General features: G+C 48.3%; 1 long non-coding RNA gene across 1 annotated transcript in view; it reads right to left on the minus strand.

Moving 5' to 3' along the window:
- LOC146871256 (uncharacterized) overlaps window positions 1–23067 on the minus strand; it is a 144765-nt gene extending 121698 nt beyond the window's left edge. Inside the window, exon 1 of the long non-coding RNA XR_014959531.1 lies at window positions 22803–23067. This is a non-coding gene — a long non-coding RNA (uncharacterized LOC146871256). The remainder of the gene's footprint in view (window positions 1–22802) is intronic.
- Window positions 23068–23303: the final 236 nt, after the last annotated feature.

A 23303-nucleotide genomic window follows, 5' to 3' on the forward strand; every position in this document is an offset into this window, starting at 1 on the left:
TCACCCTGCTTCACCTTTAAAGCAGGGACTCAGCTATTTGTAATACCTGGAGGGACACCCTGCCTTCATCCTTTAACCTTCGCAGTCAGTAAGGGGAAGCCACATAACTAGCATTACTGTACGCCAGAATTCAAACCCTAGCTGCTGGTGCTGACTGGACCTCTTTTTTAGGAACAGAGCAAGAGAGCCAGTTAAGAGGTATAAGACGTCGGACCACAGGTGGAGAGCTGTCCTCAGAGATTAAAACTAGTCTTGGAGAAAGAGTGCACCCACACTACCCTAGTCTGAGTTGGAGAAATTGAAGACTGCTGATACTTTTGTAACTTTTGGAATTCATAAAATATTTTCCCCCTGTAGACTGTACCGTTAAACCCAAACTACCAATATAGCTGCAGCATGGGGAAGGAGAAGCGTCATAGCTCACAAGTTCAGACCAAAAATGTACAAATAGACAAAAATGAATTGCTTCCTTTCATGTGTTTACTTTCTATTGTAATGCGTACCACTGAGATTTGAAAATTTGCGGCCAGCTTTAGCAAACCTATGACCAAGCACTCAGCAATAATAAGCTAGAAGAAATCCACATCCAAACTAACTTCTCAAGCAAAGTGACTAGCATTCTGTAACCCTTACTTTTATGTAAACACAAGAAGTGGTAGGCGCCCATCCTCCAAATCAGAGCGCAACTCACGCCATTAAATTTGCATTAAGCATTATAGGTATAACTCAACCTGCAGGGCCTAATTAACTTATTATTCTTTCTGACATTCCAGAATACAGTCCAATGGAGGTTCGGGTTATGTTAGACCCACTGGGAAAAGGGAGTATTTCACAGATTTATTGCTCCTTAGCAAGTAATGTCCCTTATGAATTTGACACCTTCAAAGAGAAGTGGTAAAGATGGGTGGGCCCTCTAGACCAGTGGTTCTTAACCTTTTGACTTTCATGAACACCACCTCTTAATAATTACTGGAGTATGAGGTCTCCCACTAAATTATTACTGGTACCCGGGGACCCGACCCAGAGTCATTATTAGAAACTGAGGACCCCAGCCTAAGCAATTTCGGTGATTTAGACCACAAAACAATACACATATGATGATTTTTTGTTTAATTCACTTACAAATATAAAACGAGCATTACAAATGCAGGAAGTCTCGCATTTTGGTTAAGGGCTATCGGCGTTGTAAATGGCAGTCTTTTACTCTTGTGTTATGGAGTGGATGTATGTGGTTTGAGTGGAATTATGTGGGTTGGATTCGAATTGTTAGTTGTGTTGTTGACTGACGTGCAATTGTGCGGAGTGGATTTGTCTAATGTAAATATGTGGCATGGTGTGCAGTGGAATTATGTGTATAGTAATTATGTGATGTAGAGCACAGTGGTGTACAGTAAAGTTGTGTATAGTGGCATTGAGTGGCACTGCGTATATTGCAGTGGAATAAAGTGCTGTAGAGTGGAGTAGCACAGACTGTAAAAGAGTGATGTAGGGAAGAGTGTAGTGACGAAGAGGGGAGTGGTATAGAGTAGAGGGGAGCGGTATGCAGAGTGGAGCGAGGTATAGAATGGAGAGGTATAGAGTGGAGTGGATTGGGGTAGAGTGCTGTGCCATACAGTGAAGTTTTGCAGAGTAGAGTAGCATGGAGTGGCATAAAGTGGAGTGGCCTATACTGGAGTTATGTAGAGTCTGGTGGTAAAGAGTGCAGTTGTGTATAATAAAGTGGGGTAGGGTAGAGAGCATTATCATAAAATAGAGGGGGGGGCATAGTAGAGTAGAGAGGTGTGAAGTGGTGTATACTGGAGTGCAGAGGTGTAGAATAGAGTGCAGTGTAATAGTGTGCAGTGGTGCAAAGTACATTAGAGTAGCGTGGAGTGTATTGGTGTAGAGTGTATTGGTGTAGAGTGTATTGGCGTAGGGTGTAGTGGCATAGGGTGTAATGGCATAGGGTGTAGTGGCATAGGGTGTAGTGGCATAGGGTGCATTGACAGATAGAGAGGCGGAGTGGTGCAGAGTACAGTGCAGTGTTATAGCGTGTAGTGGTGCAGGGTAGAGTAGCATAGAGTTCAGTGGTGTCAAGTAAAAAGGCCTAGAGTGCAGTGGTATGGAGTGTTGTTTCTGCAGCACTCACTTATCCACAGGGGTAAGCAGAATACATAGTGAATTCAAAATAGACCATTGAGTGTCAGGAGGTGAAACAAGTAACATATTAGAAACAAAGGATGGACAGATATGGTTTTCAAAGGCGCAGTTAATAATTGAACTGTCCAACATTATTTGCAGCTAATCTTTTTAAGCTATCATTCTAGGTAATCTTGATTTTTTTAATTTGCGAACCTGTTAACAAATATAACTCCATTATTCTGCACGTCAAGTCGGCTGATGTAAAAATTCCATTACCATGAAGACAGTCAGAAAAAAGGAACAAGCATTGGCATAGCCGATAGGTCTCGCCTTTGGGACCTTATAAGTTTTTAGTTATGCTTTACATTATCGTGGGTGGAACCTTTAACATATTTATTAGGCATATTAAAGAACTGCATTGAGAAGTACTTATTTAAATTGTTTTATTGTACAACTAAACTGCAGGGTACATATGAACAATACTAATAATAGGGTACCAAATTAAACTGGCAGAGAATTTAACAGAAGGATTGGGATGGTTTAAACACATAGCAACAGCAGCTGGTATAACATGGATAAGAAATAAGTTCTTCTGTATACATATAATAGAAATATGTGAATACATTCGTATATGAGCGGAATGTTTTTTCAAATTAAATTGCATATTAAAGACATATTTCTTCACTAATAAATCAAATTTATGCACTTTAAGCAACAACTAAACTCAAGTCTTGGTAACCCGCTCACATCAGGGTTATTTTTGGTTCCACCTCAGAGGCTTAGATCCTTCGCGAACCGAATTTAAATTCCCTGAAGTCAGTGTGCGTTTTGTGTGCGTATATATATAAGGGTCGCAGTGCCTGCCACGCATTAAATACTGTAGAGTGTATTAAAAAAGTAGCAAAACGCATTTTGTTACCTTTTTGCACACTTTGTCGCAGGGCAAAAAGCTAACCTTTGGCCTGTTTCTGCTACTGCGTAAATCCCACCACAAACAACAACTTTTTAAAAGAAGCCTAGGTCAGAATTTCTTTCTTTTTTTTTTTTTAAGTCCACGAACAGGAATCACGTGTACTGAAGAAATCTGTGTGCACGCAGCAGCCACAGGTACAAATAAAAGCAGGGCTGACTCGGACTTTCATCCTTCTCACTGTTCAAAAAGCATTACTCATTACCATTACGTTAGGTAATAACAGCACGTAATGTTATAGTACAAAAAACTAAAAGCTTGTAAAAAGTGGTGTGTAAATAGAACATTTTATTATTAGGAGTGATTGCCAAACAGAGGCTGCGGGCCATGCCTCTGCTTGACCCCAACTTTACCTTAGCATAGGTGTGAGAAGTTGGCCTGGTATATGATGCTCACTAGTTAAAGTGATCACCTTGTACCATGCCAAGCAACCCTTATGGTGTGGTTGTAAGTCAACCTTTTCGGACTAGCTGCCCTAGTGGTAGCGTAGGCTAAGCAGTGTTTGAGGCTAAACTCGTGAAGCGTGTTAAGCCAGCTGTTTTACCAAATGTAACCCCCTTTTATACCAATGAAAGGACACCACACAGATATATATTCAAAATATATATGTATTTATTTCTCAAAGTGACCCCTAGTCTCTTTATGAGCACAGGAGCACAAATCGTCAAACAAGATTACAGTAGAATACACAGAAGTTGCACTTTATATGGATAGGCCCTGGTGGCCGCTCGAACCATATACTAAAATAGTGGTATAAGTACCACGAACAGAAAAGGGAAAAGGCCTAGGGCCTCTAGAATCGCTGGGCCTACAAGGAGCTAACTTCAGTTAGTGACCAGGAGGTCCACGGGTGGCGTGTGCAGAGCAAAAAGTCACACACGTGCTCCCATAGGTTTCAATGGGTGCGTAAAAAGTACAAAGTTACTGCAAAGAGGATCTTCCGAATGGACTAGGAACTCAAGATTTGGAACACAGGCACTAGAGATGTAATACTACACTTGGGCACAGGAGTGCCAGCTTTACCTCACCCACAGGAAGCGGGTGCATAGGCCTCGAAGTGCGTCGGGTTTCTTCTATCTGTTCCGTGGAGCCTGTGGACAAAGATGCTGCAGGCGGTCGGTCCGGGAGAGATGCGGTGGATCCAAGGGTGGATCAGAGATGTTGAAGACCTGTAAGCAGAGGGGACAGTGTTCACAGTCACTAGCCAGTGACCAGCGTGGCACCAGGTGGGTACCAGGCAATGTCGGGTGCAAACAGGAAGAAAGGTGTAGCTTGTCTCTGCAGCCACGTGGTCCCTGGAGGTCGACGACGTCCAGGAGTCGGTTCACGAGCTTTCCCACGCAGGCTCTCGCTGTCGGCGGTGTCGGCGACTTGATCGAAGCAAACAAGCCTTGGAAAAAGCAATTATTGTAGGAGATGAAATAAGCTGATGGTTCTGACCAGCAAGGTCAGAAGGACTGCTCCTTTGGAGGGGAGCAAGGGCCAGCCTGGAGCAATCAGACCAGCGGTGTATTTTGTGAAGTTCGTCACCAAGATGGCTACTAGCCAGCGGGCCAGCAACCGGTTAGGCGCATCAAGTGGCAAAATGCAGAAGGGCCCCACGCAGATCGTGGAGATGCTGGAGGGCTCACCTTTGGTGCAGATGCTGCTCGAGGGTTGGGCTTCTCAGATCCCAAAGCACAACTTGGAGGGAGCCTCGGTTGTTGTACTTGTCAGCTTGTTGTGGTCGTTTCAAGATGGCTGGCTCCACGTGTCTCGGTGCCTCCACGGGTCTCCTCTTTTCAGGGACTGTGGATCGGGCGGTGAGAGGTCTGGAGGTCCAGGTCTTGTCAGTCTCTGGGGTCGGGCTCCGGCGGGAGGCGGCGGCAAAGCAGACGTTGATTCGCTGGATGGTGCTTGCGTTAGCAAGGTGGTCACTCCCTGACCACAGTGGAGATTTCCTTCAGTCTTCTGTGCAGCAGAATGTCGAAGTTCCCGTCTTCTTCTTAGTTTCAAGTTGATTCCAGGATGTCTGAAGTCTTAGGACACAGCTCCTACCTTTAAGCGGATTCTAGGGGCCGGACTACCTGCTAGGTCCCTCCCTATGGGTGGGACCAGGAAGGGGGGTGGTCGCCCCAGGCCCGGGACTGGTGTGCCCCAGGACCGGTTTGAACTGGCATATGCACCGAGGCTCCTTGTGAGCCACAGGCATGTCTGGTTTCTTTCAAGCCCTACCTGACCAATACACAAAATCCTGTCTGGGGTGGTGCATGCACCTCCCCTGGCAGGAAACCCTTTGTCCACACCTCCCAAGCTGAAAGGACTACCAGCAGCAGGAGGGCAGACTTGTGTCTGTGGTGGCAGCATCCATTTTGTGGAGCTGAGGCTATGTCTGATTTTACCCGGGTTTCAGGTACTGTACATGTCGTGTCCCTCTAGAAGGGTGGAATGCTAACCCCGTCGCCAGAATTGGCGAGGGGTTAGTATTCCAATTCGTATGACACCTTACTCGACATGTTTTGATAAAGCCAAACCAAAGATAGCATTTAACCGCGAGGTTCATAATGCACTTAAGAGTATATGGTATGACGATATCTGGAAACAGTAGAAGGAAGTTGTTCCGACCACTGCAGACAGGCTCAGCTCATGCCAGAGCACCATCTCACATGGAACCAAGCACTCTGCCTTCAGGATTGTTAAGGCCTGCCATAGGAGTGACTTATAGGTTACCAGGTGTCCCATTTAAGGTTAGGTATAGGTATACTACACCTAAGTAAGAGGTGATTACACCAACTTACCCCAGCTGAGTGATCAGCCAGTTGTGTCAGATTGTTAGGCCAAGCCTGGGGTGGCATAATACATGCTTCAGCCCCTGGCAGGCCTTGGGTACACCAATGCCCTGGGTACCTAGTGTACACTGGTACAGGGGCTGACAGGGTGATCCACTTCCAATTGGTTATGCACCTAGGGTGCATAGTTTTAATTTAGTAGAGAGAACAGCAGGCTGGGGGTCTGATTGGCAGGCCCACAGCCTCAATATGTCAAAAACCAGTGAAGCAAAAAGCAAACATTTGGGGTGACCATAGGATAGCAGACCCTACTCTCCTACAATAGGCGTACACAAGAACACTTAGCAACATTTATATAATCTTGCACCTATTAATAAACCTCATTACATTACTTGGAGAAAACAGGGTTTCATTCAAAACTATTGCAATAAAATAACTAAATATTTTTAAAAAGTAATAGCGATTTTCATGCATATCCGGAGGGTTGTTTATGCTCTCAACGTTGTACATTTAGCATGCCCTGAAAAGTGCACACAGAAAGAAATGCAAAGGGAAAAACGTACGAACAAGCAAACACAAATGAGCACCATAAATAGTTGTGAATACAAACAGAGAGAGCAAGACACAGGCAGTGAGAGAGGGACAGGCATAGATAGATACGGAAGCATATACAGGGATAGACAGAGATAAAGCAAAACAAGGGCAATGAGAAAGGCTATACAAATAACTGAACAGAGACAGTTAAAGGCGGACATATATGTTATGTTACTGGGTACTTATAAAGCGCGCGGCAACTCCTTGGAGTGTCCCGGCGCTAGGAAAGGAGAACCAGTGACAGAACCGAGCAGGCAGCCCCAGGGCCGCTGACCCATTGTGCAAAAAGCCAAGTTTTTAATTTGCGTCTAAAGCTGAGGAGGTCCTGCGCCTGACGCAAGGCTGGAGGCATATTATTCCAGAGCCGAGGAGCTACCACCTGGAAAGACGGCCCACCCAGACGAGAGCGGGAGAACCTTGGGATCTGCAAGAGTAGCTGATTTGAAGACCTCAGACTTCTAGATGGAACATAGTGCTGGCACCTGTTTCTCAGATATAAAGCCCCAATATTGTGGAAGACCTTATAAGCCAGCACCAAGGCCTTGAAATTTGCCCTCTTTCGTACTGAAAGCCAGACTTCAGGTGAGGAGTCATGTGTGTCCTGAGGACCACCATAAGTATGGCTCTAGCCGCGGCGTCTTGTACCCCCTGTAGGCGGCCAAGAAGATAATCAGGAAGGCCGACGTAAAGAACGTTTACATAATCAAGGCGGGACAAAATCAGTGCTTGTTATACTGTTTTCCTGTGGGAAACTGGGAGTAGTGGGAGGAAGTTTCGCAGCATTTTCAGTACGCCAAAACATGTGCCAGCCACAGCCTGAACCTGGGATTTCATGGACATATCCGCGTCCAATTTTACCCCGAGATTCTTAATAGTTGTGGCTGAGCAAGCATACACAGAAACAAAGAAACAGAGGTACGTTGCATTGTCGTCACCGGATTACCACTGTCTTTATAATGTAGCCAAAAAGACACTTGAGGGCACCCGCTGTGTAAGACAACAGTTCCATACACAAGGGTCCAATAGTATATATAACAACTCGTTCAAACATATATACAAAAAAAATCACTGTCAGCCAATGCAGTGCAACATGTTTTAATGCAAGGATTTTTAAGCTCACAACAACACAATTTTAAGTCACTCAAAACAGAGTACGTCAAAGTTCCCAAAAAATAACTTTACCGCTCTGTTACATATACTGTATGTCTCTGCTCTGTTAGCGGTAAGAAATAGGAAAAAAACATGAACGTGCAGCAGCGAAACTAAAAGACACCGCGCTAATTAAAAACAGATGGCCGCAGGGCTTGTCGGTGATTGGGGGGACTGGAATGACGTGTTAGAAGTGGCCAGAGATCGATGGAGGCCGAGGAGACCCCCAGATACTCACCAACCCACTAAACTACACTCTCTGGTGAAAGGGCTCCATGGGAATGAGCAAGGATACACGTATCTGTCGACGGTTCATGATTCCTACTCTCGACTAGATTATGTATTTGTGTCCCGAGTGGCGGCCGACAGAGTGGTGGAGGCCGATATCCTTCTGCGAGACCTATCTGATCATTCACCGGTGGCCCTCACTTTGCAGATGGGCCCTGCGAGACAGCCGCTTAGATGGCACCTCTCGGTCTGGAATCTGCAGAAGGAGGAGTATAAGGTACATATAGAGGGCGCTTGCGACCGGTACTTGGAACTACTTCGGTAACGATGTATCTGGTAGAGACGATTCTAGCCGCAGATTCCTTAACGTAGAATTATCCCCAGGCGTGAGACTGGACCCGGAAAACGTTCTTGCCCAGCATCTCTGCGCGCCGGGGGGCGGCACCACGTGACTCCGCACCGACGTCCTCCACGGGCGTGACGTCAGCGAGGTCACAAAAGCCCCACCCCGGCGCGCTGACGTCCGTTTGCTTCAGAGAACTTTTTCCGCGCCACTACACGGAGCCATCACAACAAAACTGAGAACAGTGTACGAAAAACCAGAGAACAAAATAGAGAGAAACAAAAGGTGAGAAACATCACCAGGTGGCACCAAGGCACCAGAAGGCGACAACAGCAGGCCAGAGCAAGAAAAGCGCAAAGCATCACTCCGTGGAACCACCTTGCAAGCCAAGGCGAGAGCCATCCTGGAGGCACAAGCATGGGAAAGTGCCATGACAGAAGAGAGAGAGAGAGTCTGCAACCACAACCACAAAGGGAAGGGCCACAAGCCTGGAACAGAGGAACAACAGCAATCCATCTCCAGACCACACTGCCAAGGAGGGTCATACCGCCTGAAAGGAGTAGAAGGTTAAAGGACAGGTAATCCATCTGCAAACTACATTGCCAAGGAGGGCCATAACCTCTGAAAGGAGAAGGAGGTCAAAGGACAGGGAAAAGAAACCCCAACGCAGAAGACCGGGTGGGAATCAGAAACCCTAACAGAGGGAAAGAGCAAAGTAGGCCCTCACGCTGGAGAGAAACCAGCTGGAGGGAAGCCTGACCGGAAGAAAACGAAGAGGACACCCACAGAAGACAAGCCACCCAGTGGAAGGGGACTGCAGAAACCCAAGCAGAGGGCCCTCGCAGGACGGGGAGGAAGGGTGGGTTGTGAAGGAATCTGCGGTCAGAATCATCTCTACCAGTTACATCGTTACCGAAGGTAAGTAACTTGTACATCTGATAGAGACTCCTAGCCGCAGATTCCTTAACTTAGAATAGATACCCTAGCAATACCCAGAAGGGAGGAGGACCTGCGAGAGAGCCTCCCCACCAGGAGAGACCGAGGCCCCAGTAGGGGACATGGCACAAGAACAAGAAGGAAAAGGGCCAGGAGATCCTAAGCCCAACCAAGAGAGAGAGAGCACCCAACACCCCGCAGGGGCAGACAGCACCCAAAAACCTCAAGGAACACAAGGGTCACACGAACCCAGTGAGAAGAGGTAGAGCCAGAGGCAGGGCCCACTGGAAGACACACAAGCACAGAGATAGAAAAGAGCTGAAAACACTGTGGCCGCAAACAGCGGACAAGGCCAACGGAAGGAACCAGAGGCAGGGGCGGAAGGAAAAGCATCAAGAGCACCACGGTGGAGCAGAACAAGCAGTCCTGCACTGGCACGCGTCGCCAGCAACAGGCAACACCACGTTACAGCGCACCCAGGAAAAGGCAGACGCCAACCAAAGGCAGAGGCCCGGGAGAACCAGGACACACCACGAGGGAGGGGCCGGGCCAGAACACACACACACTGACCACGAAGAAGTGGAGGAACCGGCAGAAAATAAGAGGGAGACGGAGAACGGGCCCTAGCTGGCCACCCGAACACCAAGGCCAAGGAAAGCCAACCCCTCTGGAGCATCAGGCAGAGGACCCAGTCAAAACACAGGACAAAAATCCGGAACCGCCACAACAAGATGCCACAGACAGCATTCCAGACCGGCCGAGCGGCATGGCGACAAGGAGAAGGACGGACCTAGCACAAGCTGCTCCAAGACAATTGGCAAGATGATCGCGCCTGCGACATACCGTGACGCCACGGAGAGCAAGGAACCTGAAAGGGTGACCACACCTCCCCAGCACATGACAGAGCTATATAATAGCTACAAGTACCCCACATAGGGTAGGTTACGTCCCAAGAACCATGGGAACACCTCTTAGGAAAAAATCTCCGCAGCAGAGGACAAAACAAAGACCTGTAGAAAATACCCGCAGACTGCTTATGAAGCAGCCAATAAAGAAGAGACAGAAGGCCTAATCTCTGGGCCTACCGGGCTTACCAACAGTCAAAACCACAAGACAACAAAAGGGCCGGAGCAGCAGCCAACAGCACCAAGGGCCATAAAAGGACCCCCCAAGGCACAGCAACCAGACAGAATACACAACCTGGGAAACCTGTTACAAGGCCCCAGGAAAACAACGGGAGAACAACTCCCAAAATACAGACCGACAGTCAGGTCACTGAGGGGGAGGTGGAGGAGGAGGAGGAGGAGGAGGAGGAGGAGGAGGAGGAGGAGGAGGAGGAGGAGGAGGGGGGCGAAGCCCCGCAAGAAACCTCTGAATGGCAGAATCCGCAGGGGCATGGAACAACAGAGCGCCCTCAAAGGGGAGGTCAACCAGCCGTTCTCTAACGTTCTTAGGGAAAACACTATCCCGTATCCAGGCATGGCGACGAAGGGCCACCGAAGTAGCCATTGTACGAACAAGCACCTCTGAGACGTCCAGAGCCAAGCGAAGAATAAACGCCCCCAGATCTCGGCCATCCAACACATGGTGTCGCAGACACCCTCCTGAGAAGCGGAAGACATAAGGGACTCCGCCGAGTCCCATAAGCAAGAAGTGGCTCTGGCTAATACACTGAGTGTTAAGGGCCCGCAAAGCGGCACTGGAGGAGGCAAAGATGTTGCGCCCTCAGGAATCCAACCAGCGGGCCTCCCGCGACGGGGGAGACAACACCGATGGCAAGGAGGGAAAGGCAGTCTGTAAAAGAGGGCTCCTGGTAGAAGGGTGGAGGGAAAGAAACACAGGATCATGCGAAGCAGGACAGTGGCGGTGCAGAAGAGGCTGGGGCACCGGGTCCCCGGTGGCAGGACGCCATCAGGCCCCCAAAAGAGAATTGTGGAGCACAGCCTCGAAGTGAAGAAGCAGCTCCCGTCCACCAGAGCCCTGGTGGAGAACCTACAGCAGATGATCTGTGGGGAAATGGGCAGCTGGATCGCCCATGCGCTAGATGCCCGCAGCCGTGGAAACAGCCCGAGCAAAGGCAGCACCCGCCTCCGCGGCGGGGAAAACAGCTCCTCCGTGGGTGACGGCTGCAAGCTAAGGCAGTCGTCCCCCCAGCCCAACCGGAGGAAGGAAAGGCCAAGCTCGAAAAGGGGGAGGGTGGACCGATGAAATAGGGAACCTGAGGCGCCTCTTGAGAAGACTGCGGGCGCGGCGATGGTGAAGAGCCGTCCTTAGAAGACGCTGGGGAAAAAGCCACGACGCGGCGACCCGTCTCCGGAGAAGATGAAACAAACAGCTGCCAAACCTCTGGAGAAGAGGGGGCGTCCGAAGATGAATCAACGACCCGACGTCGGACCGGCGCTGTAGAGTCCGCCACCGGTGTCAGGTCAATGGGACGCCGGAACGACCTCCACCACAACGCGCGGCGCGGGGGCTGGGTCAGGGCCGAGGCGGCTAAGGAACGGCGCTGAAAAGGTGTCGACCTGACCTCCGACGAGGCAGCCGCCTGCATGGAGGGACGAGGGGAGCCCGGGGACACGCCGACCCCTAGCCGGCCCCTGCGGCACTGCCAGTGCTAGCACCCGCCGGCTACTGAGCGGCGTCACCTCGGCCTCAGACAAGGCCGCCACCTGCCCAGAGGACCGAGGGGGACTCGAGGACACGCCCCAGCAACCTCCAGTGCCACCACAGAGACCCCCACGGGGGTTTGCGGTGAGGCAGAGGCGCTGTGGTCCAAAGGAGGGAACCCCGAAGGGCCGCACCCCCCGACGACACCACATCCTCCAAGCCTAGACCCGAACCAGTTGGCGCCGGAGCCGTCGCAGGAGTCCCCGCACACGGCAAGGGATCCGCAAAAGACCAACAAACTTGCATCGTGCCCCCGCTAATCAGGATAAAACCTCTCGCATTATCCTGTGTCCTCGTACTACCTCTATCATACATCTTACCGCCCGGGGCCTCATGGAGCGCGTATTCTTATCCGTATGTCTCTCCCGACCGGGCACCACGTATTTGAACTTCCGAGCGGCAGTCTGGTCACGTGGGGAGACAGCGGAGAGGGGGCGCCATCTTTGAAATGGTTTTGAACAGCCGCTTTTTCTCTATAACCCAAGTATAAAACACGAGAGTATTATGAGTGCTTAATTCAAATCATGATTTTATAGTGCATAATCAAAAATGTAGTATATATGCTCATGGGGATGTTATTTTGAATCTCTTTTTATCGCCACTAAGCGTTATGTCAAGCAGCATATTTATGAAACAACTTCACATTATTCTAGCTCAAAAAAACGATACAAAGAGTAGTTGTTCCGTCAGTGAAGATCTAGAATGGAGCTTTTCATCTGACCTTATTCCATTCTATAAAATCATTGAGCCCAATCTGATCACTCTTCTGAAAAATCCAACGGGCTTCTTTTGAGGCCAACACTCCATCAATATTCTGTGGCTCTCCCACTACTTTTCTAGTATTACCCAAGTGAAAGTGTGTTTCTGCTCGTAACAGTGTTGTACTAGTTTGGTAGTTAGCTTTCCTGTCCTGATCGTGCTCAAATATTCCTGTACCCTGATCTTAATTTTCCTGGTGGTAAGCCCTATATAATGCAGACCGCATTGGCATGTCAACCTATAAACCACATTCATGGTATTGCAATTACTAAATCGTCTCAAATACCACAACTTGCCAGAATTTAGTGTTACACTCAGTTTTCTTGGTAAGGCCACAAACCGAACATGTCCCGCAGGGATAGTGTCCCTGTGGGACAGTGGTATTATTTGATTTCTGTGAAGGTCTCATCTGGATATGAACTAGTTTATCCTTAATATTACTTGACCTTTTGAAAGCAAATCTTGGTGGGGTCATCTTAAAATCATTAGTAGACAACAATGACCAGTGTTTACGTATTGATTGTCTGATCCGAATTGTCAACGGGTCGAAAGTCATCACCACTGGGACACACTCATCTTTAGATATTTCATTATTCTCCAAGAGGACACTGCGAGGAGTATTCAGAGCCCTTTTCTTTGCCTGTCCGATTACTTTTTGAGGATAATTCCTCTGCCTTAGTTTTTCACACAGCTTCTCTGATTGTTCCAGGTATGTGGCAGTGGTGGAACAGTTTCTGCGATATCGCAGAAACTGGCCCACCAGAAGATTGTCCCTTAATGCCCTAGGGTGGTATGATTGATACAGTAAAAGGGAGTTTCTGTCTGTAGACTTTTGATGAACGCGAGTACACAATGACTCCCTGTGAGAAAGTGCCATCTTTCTTGCATGGTATGCCCCCACTTTTTGCTGAATTACTGAATGTACTTTGACTGAGTGTGCCCTGGACTCCTGCCAATCAGGTGCCCAGGGCCTATGTTCCTTCCCTAAAAACCTCAAACCCAAATTGGCAAGCCCTGGCCACATGTCAGCCCCTGGTAAATGGTACCCTAGGTACCCAGGGCCTTGTGACCAGGGAAGGCCTCTAAGGGCTGCAGCACTCATTGTGCCACCCATAGAGGCCCTGTACCCTGACACACACACACACACTGCCCTGGCAGGCTGGGTGTCTGGGTACAAGACAAAACAAAGAGTCGACATGGCACACATCCCTGTGTGCCATGCCCACCACCTACACTGCCCTGGCATACATCAGCCACCCCTCTAGCTGGGTGCCCTATGCCAGTGGTGTGGGCATAGGAGCATGAGCCCTGTGCCCCTACAGTACCCCGGTTCATTCCTGGGCACTGTAAGTGCAGTGCTGCCATTTAAGAGTACATGGTGCTGAGAGCTCGTCAAACACGAACTCCACAGCACCATAATGGCAACACTGAAGACTGAGAAGTTTGGTATCAAACTTCTCAGCACATTAAACCCGCACTGATGCCAGTGTGGGATTTAATGTACCAAGCACCCCAGAGGGCATCTTAGAGATGCTTCCTGAAACCTAACCTACAATCCACGTCTGGTCTGGGAGGCTGCCTAGGCTGCCACACAGCAGACATGCACAATGCACATCCTGGGCGAGGTGCTAGGTCCTGTAAAGCCCCTAAATCTAGTATTTAGGGGCACCCTGAACCTTCCTTCCTTAGATTCCAGATTCCAAAAAACTAAGAAGAGCAAGAAGAAAGAAGACCTGCCGTGCAGCTGCTAAGAAGAGGAAGACACCAACTGCTTTGTCCCCAGCCCTACCGGCCTGTCGACCCTCGAACCTGCTCCTGCTCCATCCCGGCACCTCTTGTGACCGGCAACCTCACAAACCCCGGAGGACCTGGCTACCATTTGGCTCTAAACACCTGGGACTCCCATGAGCAGAGGCTCTGCTCAAAACCAGCTTCTAACCCCTGGCATCAGCCCGGAACCGCGAACCCTACACACACTGCACCCGCCAAGCCTGGCCTGTGCCGGAGTGAACAAAGACCCCGAGGACGTCCCCACAGCGACTTTGACCCCGAATCCGGCACCCAAGGGCTCACATCGACGCTCCTGACGACACCTTCAGAACCAGGTACCCCCCCAACCGCGATCAACAGAGGGTAAGATTTACCGACACCAAAAGGCACCCCTGCACCCGGCACCCTGCGGCCCCCTGTGCCCAACTCCGGGGTACCTACCTATCCTTCAACTACCCAACTTACCTCTCGAAGTGGTGGTGTTACCTGAAGAATCTTCGTCCTCGAGCTTGCAGCCTTTTTTCAACCAGGAGCTTTCCCATTGAAATCCATTGAGCGCCCGAAGGCCCAAAAGCACCCTGCACCCAGCTGCCAGAGTGGCCCTGGCAGTGTAACCTCTACACCTATCTACTTCCTCATTTGCCCTGAGCAAGTGACCAGGAGCCCTGCTCCCACAGCCGCGTGGTCTGCTAGTCAGCAGCCACCAACCAAAGCCCCCCTGCCTCCCATAGGATAACATTGGGCCTAACTCACTCTGCACCCGGCTGCCCCTGTGCCGCTGAGGGTGTAACAACTGTTCTTACCTGACCCTGGGAGACCCCTGAGTCTGTGCCCAGAACCTTAACTCTGCCAGTCGAGTACTTACCCAAAAGCCGATAACCAAATTTTCCTCCATAGGGTAACATTGACTGTTTCTTCTGAAATTTCTTCTAAGTGTGGAGTTTCTAAAACTTAAAATATTCACCAAAAATCAACCTAGTAACGAAAACGATAATACTCACCTGCTATTAGGAGAGATCCCATTGCTGGATCTTGGTGCCCAGCACTGACCCTGAAAAATATTCACAACCGTACTTACCAGTAACCCAATTTTCTTCCATAGGAAATCATTGACTGTTTTGTGAAATTTCTTCTGTCGATTTTTGCAAACTTCAAATATTCTTTTAAAAATCGTACCTACTGTGAAAACGTAATTACTTACCTGTTTTAGATAGATGTCCCAGTACCGAGTCTAGGAACCCAGTACTGGATTACAAAAGTAACAAGAACATACTTACCTGCAACTTGAATTTTCTCCCTTAGGGAATCATTGACTGTTTTTCTATGAAATGTCTTCAAAGTGTCAACTTTTAAAATAGCAAAATATTGCCTACAAATCACAACAGTAACTAAGTCGACTTTTATCACTTGTTTCTAAGAACTGTCCCAGGACTGAATCTAGGATCCAGTCCTGGAATCCCAAAAGTAATCCTAAAAGTAATCTATTGCAAATAACTTGAAAATTCCATTGAACTCAATGCATTATTGTGTTTACAATTGTGTTGCCTATTGCAACCACTTGTAACTTTCTACAAAAGCCAAGTGCATATTGCAAAAGTATTTATATAAAGCATCTCATTCTGAGAAAGTATATTTTAATACCTATTGTTGGTTCTAAAATAAAACAAGCATATATTTTTTATATATAAACTATTGGCCTAGAGTTCAGTTCTTGAGTGTGTTAGACCATTTGCTGACTGAGTGTGTGCAACAAATGCTTTACACTGTCCTCTGATACTGCCTTACTGCTCGACCAAGCTACCACTTTAGAGAGTAAGGTTATATCTAACTTTAGCCTCTGCCAAACCTCTGGGGACTGTGGACTCTGTACACACTGTACCTATTTGGGAACAGTATATACAGAGCCACTTTGTCACAGTGGGGGATTGTAGAGAGACTTCGCAAAGCCAATATGGCAGGCGGCCATCTTCCATTGGTTAATTTCTTTTTTGTATACTTTAAGTTTAGTCCATTTACTCGGTTATGTTGGATGGAGGAGGCGGAGAGTGAGCAATCTGGGAGGGAAAGAAACTGCATCATGAAAGATTTGAGGCGTGGGGCCTCAGATAGAAGTAGAGAGGATTGGTAGGTGCTGCAGGCTCAGAATTTCATCCTCCCAAGGCAAATAAACGGAGTACCATTAAACTATATAACAGTAATCAACACGTGATTTACGAATCAGCAAGTGCCAAGGAGCCCTATATGAGTGATTTTAACTCATGTGCACACCCAATGCTTGCTTTATCACTTTGCCGAGGAGAAGCGCTGATCTTAAAGGCCCCACTCTCCAGAAAATACCATTGATGCTTTCGACAGCGAATAACCAACTCTTAAAATAGAAACTTGAATACGTTTGTAACTGGATGGTATGCGACAACGCTGATTGAATGAAACCATAGCAGTATTAAGAACACTCATGGTATGGACGTCACTTACCTGCCAGATAACAATTAATAGTTTGAGATGTTCATGGTGATTACAATAAGTGGCGGCGTTAATCAGGTCTGGGGCAGGTGAGCAGGGGTGTAGCTTTGAGGGGGGAGGGGGAGTGTGTGGAGTGTTACACCCCCCTAATACATTTATGTGCAGATTAGCAACCCTTGAAGGCTAAATTTTAATATAGAGCAGTGGAGCACAATGTTATTTGAGGGGGGAAGGGAGGGTATGGTGGATAATGGGAAGAACAACCAGTCCATACAAAGTTCCTGACATTTCGGAAAGCACAGGCAAGTCAGGTCGATTTCAGAATAAAAGCAGCAAATTAAATCAGGGGACCAGAGAGAATAAAGCCAAGGACAAAGAACGCAGGATGGCTCGAGGTTAAAAAATACTACTACAGAGAAGCGGGTCAGAGAAACACTTTCAACATCCAAGAACTAAAGAAAAAAAATATATAGTGCTAGCGGTCCCGAAAATGAAAGCGGACAGCGCATGTAACTTACAAAAAAATGTAGTGCTCGCGGTCCCGAAAATGTGGAGTTTTTTTCGCCTATCTGGTGGCCTGTAAGTGGTGCAGCACAATTTCGGTGTTAACAATGTACTGTTTTTCTTGTTGTCAACTTCCCACAAAATACAATTATACATTTTTTTTTTCTCTTTTGATTCTGGTTTGAAGGCATTTGCATGTTTGATGTAATTTTTTTAAACAACTTCGTGTCGCACTCTAAGAAACTGGCTCTATATATACTGCACCAAAGTGAGGTACAGTGTGTATAGAGTCCAAGGGTCTCCAGAGGTTTGGCAGAGCCTAAAGTTAGATAGAACCTTACTCTCTAAAGTGGTAGCTTGGTCGAGCAGTAAGGCAGTATCAGTGGACAGTGTGAAGCATTTGTTGCACACACTCAGTCAGCAAATTAATTCACACACTCAAGAACTGAACTCTAGGCCACTTGTTTTTGTATAAAAAATATACCGGTGTTTTATTTCTACAACCAAGCAAGCCTGGTACAGGTAAGCATATAAATACTTTGCAGTAGCAAATTACTTATATTACCCAAAATTGCAGTATAACTTGTACTGGTTTTGGTTACAGTTTTAAGTAAGCAGTTTGAAACACATTGCAGGTATAGTACATTCAAATGAATGGGCTTTTTAAGTAAAATGCAGTTAATTACTTTTCAGATTACTTTAACTAACACAGGGTTGGATCCTAGATTCAGCCCTGGGACATTTCGTGAAAACATGTGAGTAAATGCGTTTTAGTTAGAGGTACGATTTTTAAAGAATATTATTGTATTTCAAAAGTTGGCACAAAAACTTTTTCACTTAGAATCACCAATGTTATGCTATGGGAGGAAATTCACTTAGCAGGTAAGTTATGTTAACAATATTGTTTCTTACTCAGTGCTGGATACCTAGATTCAGCACCGGGACATTTCCTGAAAACAGTTGAAAAAATGTGTTTTGGTTATTCGGCTGATTTTTAATTTTCAAAAGTCTACAAACTTTTTGGGAGAAAAAGTTTCAATGTTATTCTATGAGGAAAAAGAGGGTATCGGTTTCCAGGTAGGTAATCGGTCTTTTGAGTTCGGGTTCTGGGGTAAGACTGAGGGGTCCCCCAGGGTCGGTGATGCACTGTTCGTGCACCCCCCGTGGCACTAGGGCGGCCGTGTGCAGAGTGTTGACACCCAATGTTATCCTATGGAGGATAGGGGGGGCTACGGTTGGTGGCGTCTGGCAAGCAGGCCACGAGGTTGTGGGAGCCGAGCTCCTAGGGTTAAGCTCAGGGCCAGTTGGGGACCAGGTTAGCACAAAAGGGGCACCCTCAGCGGCACTAGGGCGGCCGGGTGCAGGGTGCTGTTTTGAGGTCGGGTGCCCTGTTGATTTCAATGGAGATTCTCCGTGACAAAGAAACACTGTAGGCTCAGGGACGAGGACCTTCCAGGAGTGACCACCGCTTCGAGGGCTAAGTTGGGATGTTGAGGGTTGGTTAGGCACCGCTGGGTTGGGCACACAAGGCCGTGGGGCGTCAGGTGCAGGGGTGCCTTGAGACATCGGATTATTTTACCCGCTCTGGTCGCGGTAGGGGGGTCCTCTGGATTGAGGCTGCAGGTGTCGTCTGGAGGCTTGAGGCAGGTCAGGGGTCGCCGGATCTCAGGTCAGGATTGTCGGGGGGACCTCCTTGTGGTTTTTTCCACTCAAGCTCGGGCCAGGCTCGGGCCGGGTGCAGAGTGGGCTGGATTCGCGGCAGCTTGGAAAGTGAATGCAGGCAGGTCCTCTAGGGTTTTTGAGGTTGCTGGCCGCTCGACGCGCCGGGGTGTTGCAGGAGCAGGTTCGAGGGGAGACAGGCCTGTAGGGCTGGGGCCAAGTCAGTGGGTGTCGTCCTCTTGTTAGCTCTGCACGGCTTTTTGTCCTTTTCTTCTTTTCTTGTGGTTGCTGGATCTGAGGAAGGAAGGTTCAGGGTGCCCCTAAATACTAAATTTAGGGGCGTTTCAGGTAGGTAAAGGGCAGGGACCAATGGGTCCCTTCCCTGGGGTGGGTACACCCCCTATTCTGCCACTCTCCAGTGGGAGGGGAGGAGGAGCCTGTCCCTGGTTGGCTGGGTCCCCCCATCCTCTTGATGGCGGGGACTCGAGGTTGTGCTTCACCTCGCCTCCCCCACCTAGGGGTGGAGTTGGTAGGTGGGCACACCTCTCTTCCTCACTTGTTTTTCCTGCCAGTTCTCCCGCCCAAATTGGGGGGTAGAACTAGTGGGGACCAGTTGCTGAAAGCAGCAAATGGTCTGGAGAGGCTCACAAAGGTGGCATGCCTTTGAAGCTTCTCCTTTGTGAACCCTGCCCATCCTGGGGGGAGGAGGCTTGGCACCTCGTCCCAGGATGTGCATTGTTTCAGGCCCCGAGAGCAGCAGACTCTTGACCCAGGGGTCCAGAAACATGTCTGGTGGTGGCAGCCTGCGCAGCCACTCAGTCTGGTCACTGGGAGTTGGTCGAGTTTCAGGGGGCATCTCTAAGATGCCCTCTGTCGTGCATTTTACATGAAATCCCACACTGGCATCAGTGTGGGTTTAATGTGCTGAGAAGTTTGATACCAAACTTCCCAGTCTTCAGTGCAGCCATTATGGTGCTGTGGAGTTCGTAATGACAACCTCCCAGCACCATATACTCTTAATGGCAGCACTGCACTTACAGTGCCCAGGAATGGACCTGGGCACTGTAGGGGTACAGGGTCATGCATCTGTACCCTCACCACTGGCATTGGGCACCCAGCTAGTGGGGTGACTGATGTATGCCAGGGCAGTGGTTTGTGGTTGTGGCACACAGGTATGTGTCCCATGTCGACTCTTTGTTTTGTTCTGCACCTAGACACTCAGCCTGCAAAGGCAGTGTGTGTGTGTGTGTGTGTCAGGGTACAGGGCCTCTAAGGGTGGCACAATAAGTGCTGCAGCCCAGAGGGGCCTTCTCTGGTCACAGTGCCCTGGGTACCTATGGTACCATTTACCAGGGGCTGACATGTGGCCAGAGATGCTAATTGGGTTTAGGCTTCAATGCAGTTTTAGGGAAGGAACACAGGCCCTGGGTACCTGATTGGCATGAGCCAAGGGCACACTCAGTCAAAGCACATAAGCAATTCAGCAAAAAGTGGGGGCATACCATGCAAGAAAGAGGGCACTTTCTCACACACACTATGTAATTACTTTTGATGACTACTCCAAGAAGTCCATCTGGGCACTTGGAGGTCTGACTATCAATAACAAAAATATTGTAATGCAAAACTATTGATTGTAGAATACTCTGATTACCATGATTCTGTGATCATGAGTATAAATGTACTCTTCAGCTCTACATCTAGTACGTGACATGAAAATATAGGTATCGTTGAGATATATAGTACCCTTCTTAACACCCCATCTAAGTACCTTGATGATAAAGATATCATTAAGATCTGGAGATGTGGAATTGAGAATAGCAAAGCTCTATGTACCTTTTATACATACTTTCAATATAATTGTTGTGGTCTGTATTCTGCATGCAATAATTTTACAGGAGAGTCTTTAAACTTAGTATTCTGGTAGTGTGAGCCCAGCAGACAGTAAAAAGCAGTTGTTTTAGGAGATCCACTGTGAATGCACAAGAGACAAAATGACTGCTAGTGAATTTCAAAGGAGACTGTAGGGCTGCTACATCCTGTGCATGGGCAAAGCCATTAGTACATAAGGGCTTATATGCATATGTGTTGGTCACTCTGAAAACTTGACTGGATTTTAGCGTTCAGCTGGTTGACAAGCCCACCTCTCGTGCATAGTGGACGTGAGAGCTCCTTTCGCTCCACACACTTGTAATCTATCCAGCACTGAGGCATCCTGGCCTGGTGCTTGTGGGAGCCCTGCCTCCTCGTTTCTTGCTATTTGTTTGAATTGAGGCAGCCTCGTACCAGTGCATTACCTCTGAATTGCGTTCCATGTGCTTAGTTTACTTGTCCTTTTGCACAAGCGCTTCAGCGCCCCACTTAGGGGTAGTAAGTGCTACTGTATAAATGCTGTAGAACAATACAGTGGTGTAACGCAAAATGATGGGGCGCACCTGCAGAATGTGATGAGGGAGCTCCGAGATCCTGTATCGCACAGATATTAACTGAATAATGCATCCTTGAAGGCTTGGGGGCCCTTGACGCCCCCCACCTCTGCCGCAGGGCTACAGGAGCCTGCGTTATGCCCCTCTCCTTGTGTGTTTAGATGTTATATTACAGACGGATTCTGGTGTCTGAACAGAGGTGTATATTGAGCAGTCATTACCCTGACAGTAGGCAATACCCTCGTCGTGGCCTTGGGGGCAGTGTTCCGCCGTGGTGCAGATCTGGACGCTCCAGCTTGCATTAGTGACTCCCCTGGAAGCCTGGGCCTCACGGCGGCGGTGCCAGACGGGTACCCCAGAGCACGCGTCCCAGGGAACCTCTGTGTTGTGCAGACAGGCGCCCCAAGAGATTCAGGTTGGCACTTTCTATAATTAGTGGTAATAGCGGAGGCGTAACACATGCTATTTTTTATAATTGGCAGGTTTGATTTTAAAAAAGAAATAAATAACATACACATCCCGCCCGGGTGTGACACTGCGTTAGAAATGTCTTCAGTCGCCGGAAGCTACTGCGGTAGCTCAGTCGGTAAGAGGCTCATACCTGCGCAGGTACAACTGCGCATTCATCCTTCGTGGCGGATGAAAGTAGGAGCGTCAGGTTGGAATGTATTACCTGTGTATTTACACAGCAAGAAAACTTTTTATAGGGTGCCTTTTTCTAAATCTGGTCAAAAACACAACGCTGGGAGAAGCAGCTACTTTTGACTTCATTAAGAACGCGCGCATACAAATATGTTGGTAAAAGTAGTGTACACTGGATGTAAAGTACGGAATGCATTCTGTTTTATGTTGGCATGACTTTAATCGAGAACGTTTTCTTTCAAAAGGGGTGTTGCAAACATCACACAGCAGTGCTTGCACTATCGTGTAGCTTACACTCAAACTTGTCTAATGTTGAGACGGATCTTTAGGAAGCTTGTTTCCGGTCCAGGGAAGGCATGGCTTGGCAGTTCGGGCTGGACTGTTCCCATGAGGCACAGGGTCAGACTGATTTGCATATGGCCATGTCTGAACTGGGGTGGCAGAGTGGGTTAAAGAACGGTGATGGATCAAACCCAGATCTGTTGACTGGGTGTGAGTGTTTGCTTGGTTCTGATGCTCCGTCCATCACCACCCCCTTTTGTACCGTGTCTTTAGTTTTTTACATTATACGTATTTATATAAAGTTATTGTTTTGTACGTAACATGTTGCCTTCTGGACGCTTGGGAACTTGTTTGTCCAGTAGCTTGTTAGGTTCGCCATGGTTTTGGCTGGAGCCCAATAATTATAATAATTAGTTTTTAGGTCTCGCATAGGGCAGCGCATGCGCTGCCTCTACGAGGCATTAAGTAATCAGCATTGCTAGTTAAACTCCACCCATTGCATTTCTCTTTACTTCCTCACTTACCATTGGTGAAATCGGTCATTGCTCTTCTTAACGTGCTCTTTGTTGGCTGGTGGTCCGTCACGTCATTTCCGTTTTCTTCCGTTTCTGGCGGAAGCAGCATCGATCAACTACTGTTAAATTGCGCTGCAGGGAGGCATCTTTAAATGTAGGCACTACTTTTTTTTTTTTCCATGGCGCCGGGTTCGCGCCCCTCGCTCCTTGTTGTTCTCAGTATGCTGAGGTCTTCCAGCCTGTACAGTGAGCCGCGCAGGCTCGGCTGCTCCAGCCGCCTACTCTTGTTACACAGCCAGTCGCCATGACCCCTCCCACTCCCTAAGCAAGGAGGTGGATACGGAGGCCGTGCGCCTTTCAATTTATTCATATTAAAATCACACTTAAATGACGCAGCCCATGCTGAGGATCGAACCCTGTTTTCCTGCTCCAAAAACAGCAGCGTTCTTGTTGAGCCACCTTCTCGCACCGTTTGTTGTATTTGGTTTCAGATGCTACATTTGTCGCTCT

This window comes from Triturus cristatus, chromosome 1_1 (assembly GCF_964204655.1).
Source record: "Triturus cristatus chromosome 1_1, aTriCri1.1, whole genome shotgun sequence".
In the NCBI taxonomy this organism is placed as follows: domain Eukaryota; kingdom Metazoa; phylum Chordata; class Amphibia; order Caudata; family Salamandridae; genus Triturus; species Triturus cristatus.